The sequence below is a fragment of the Histoplasma capsulatum genome, genomic scaffold (assembly GCF_000149585.1).
Source record: "Histoplasma capsulatum NAm1 scaffold_3 genomic scaffold, whole genome shotgun sequence".
NCBI classification, from domain to species: Eukaryota; Fungi; Ascomycota; class Eurotiomycetes; order Onygenales; family Ajellomycetaceae; genus Histoplasma; species Histoplasma mississippiense.
In genome coordinates, this window is record NW_001813980.1 from 899,094 (window position 1) to 901,856 (window position 2,763).

The window sequence follows — 2,763 nt, forward strand, 5'->3', positions numbered from 1 at the left end:
GATTGCATCCATCACATCCCCGCCTAGCACTGCGCACCCGCAGATTGAATTTTGCTATTCTCGGCCGCGTAAGTGCGGCTCGCCATCGACTTTCCATCTCACTTCAGCGGAAAGTGTCGTGCCTCAATGGAGAGCAGGGGCTCGTTCTTGGAGATCGGTGTCGCGGATCAGAGTTGTGACCTCGAGGGGCTGGAGCATGACATTTACGAATATTCTGGGAGGGGGAAAGCTGTGCTTAAAAAGGGATAGGAAGTTAACATTAGTATGCCAGTTACATGTGAGCAATTCCTCACGGTAGTTCCGTTATGTCAGTGGTGGAGAGCGAGATCTGCGCCAGCTGGCAGATTTAGCGTATTTAGTTACGACTCTTACGAGGTCGGGTTTTCCAATATGATAAATAAGCAAAGGTCCATGCAGCTACATATGCCTGAAATCTCGGTCTTCTTTTTCAACTTCCTGACATCCCTTCCAACACTTATGCATGCAAGAGTTACATGAGACTTCTTGTCTTAAATACCGTTCTGTTTCGGTGTTACAACAACAGCTGGTCTTTTAGCTCAACAAAGACTCATCTGACAAATGCCAGCGCCCACTTTGCCTGCAATGAGAGGAGAGTCTGAAGTGTAGCATCCCAGTCCTTTTGTTCTGTATCGGATGGATGTAACGGATCTGACAAGTCTTTCTGTTTCTCCCTTGTCACCCTGCACCATCTGATTGGAGATGCTTCTTTATTTTTCATTGATTTATTTATGATGAGTTTATTATTCTCCATTTGTTTTTCTTTGTCTCTGACCAGTCAGACCTCAAAGATCTCTCAAGATCTGCTATCTAGCCATTTCATTTGACCCCTGCAACATCACAGTCTGGGGGGAGTGATGTGTCTCGACATGGGATTTTGCATTTAATTTATTCACCATTCTTGCTTCTTTATTCTTCTTTCTTCCGCCACCTGCTTAAGTGTGTGTGTGCCCTTGCATAAGTAGTTGTGGTGCCCTCATTTCCACACTTCCAAAAATAATGGAAATGCTCTCTCTATGGAAGCATTCTCATCTACTTTTCTGTTTGAAAACTCACTGGAGGATATCCTTTCAAGTTCTTATATCTTCTCTTGCCTTCCTAGGTTACTGATCTAATTAATAGCTTTCGTTTTCATTCACATTCGAGCCATGTCGCTCCGGTGAAATAATAAAAAATGATGCTTTGGGACGTGAAGGGTTGTCCCTGAGAGCATTTCCCCCCGCGAGTTCTGCTGAATGTGCTGTGTCTGCGCTGTACATTACACATTCCATCTTGCTGTTTTATACTCGTTGTCTTGCAGTCGAGGCTCTTTCTCCTTTTTTTCCCCTTTGCGCGCCTTTAATACATTTCCACCGGGTGGAAGCGACAAGTGAGCGGACAGAAGAGCCACACCACACCTCCTTCGTCCCGGCCACAAACGAAACATCCTAATAACCTCGACTCATTTCTATTTCTTTTCCTTTCCTTTCCATGCTTCGTACATACTTACATACATATACATAACATACATAGCCCCTGCTCTCCGCCAGCTCCCATGTACCTGCGCTGTATCACGACAGTTCTGCCGTTCCGTACTTTATTGCTGTTCCTCTCTTGTTCCCAACCTAACAAGCATTGGCTTTGACTACTCCTCTCTATCCATTTCTTGTGGATGTATTCATTCTCCTCCGGCTCCCTGGGCACCTCGCATCAAGGATAACTTCCCCCCTCCCCCTTCTCTCTTTCTCAATGTCAACGGACCTATATATCGATCGAATCAGCATCCGACGTCACGCACCATGGAATTTTTTGTGGATTGGGCGCTGTGGCTGAAAATGTGCTTTGTGAGTTTTTCCTTCATGTCCCATGGTTGTACTTCTATGCACATACCTTGTGCTGCGCAACGTTCTTTACGGTTTTGACCTCGTTTCGTTTCGCTAACCGTCTCCTTACCAAATCCCAGGTCCTTGGATGTCTTATAGTACTGTCCCCCTTTTCCTCCTCCACTGAAAGTGCCATTACGGATACTCCCATTCTAACACACATGTTTTTCCTCCGCTTCTTTTTAAACGACAGCTTCTTGTACTCATATACGGTACCGGGGTTCACATCTATAACTCTCTGCGACTAAAAAAACTCACCGCAGCTGCCGCAAGGGAAGAAGCAGCTCTACGTACTCCCGGAATGCTAGAGATCGGAAGTGATGATATACCCTTCGGTTCGAGGGCGATAGAACGAGGGATCGAGATTGAAGGAATTTGGATCTCACATCACAACACACCAGTCGGAAGTCCCAGATGGGGGCTAACGCCCGATCCTAGCAGGCCGCCAAGTCTGGGATCCAAATCGACCCTTACATTTCCCGTCACTCCTCTCCCCTCCAGAGGCGGGTCCGACTACCTATCACCAAAAACAGCGACTCTTGGCTGTCGCAAGCTGGCTTCTGTCAGCTCGCCCTTGCCCTATCCTGAATCTCATGATAGTGCGAATGTGTCGAGTTCGGGGATCAATGGCAGACGGGCGAAAAGTGATTTTTTTCATAGGAACGAGCAGGAAAGTGAGTCCGAATCGCATATCTCACAGAATGTTAACAGGTACTCTGGATTCGAATTTGGTGACCTGGGTGGAGGGGATCCATCCGATCAGCAGCAGATAGGAGACACTGGTAGTATAAATTACGGGCACAGAGGAAAGTGGCAGTGGTTTTGAGGCTCAGCGCGTACCGATTCTACACCTATTGCTATTGGTATGTGGCCACACTCAATA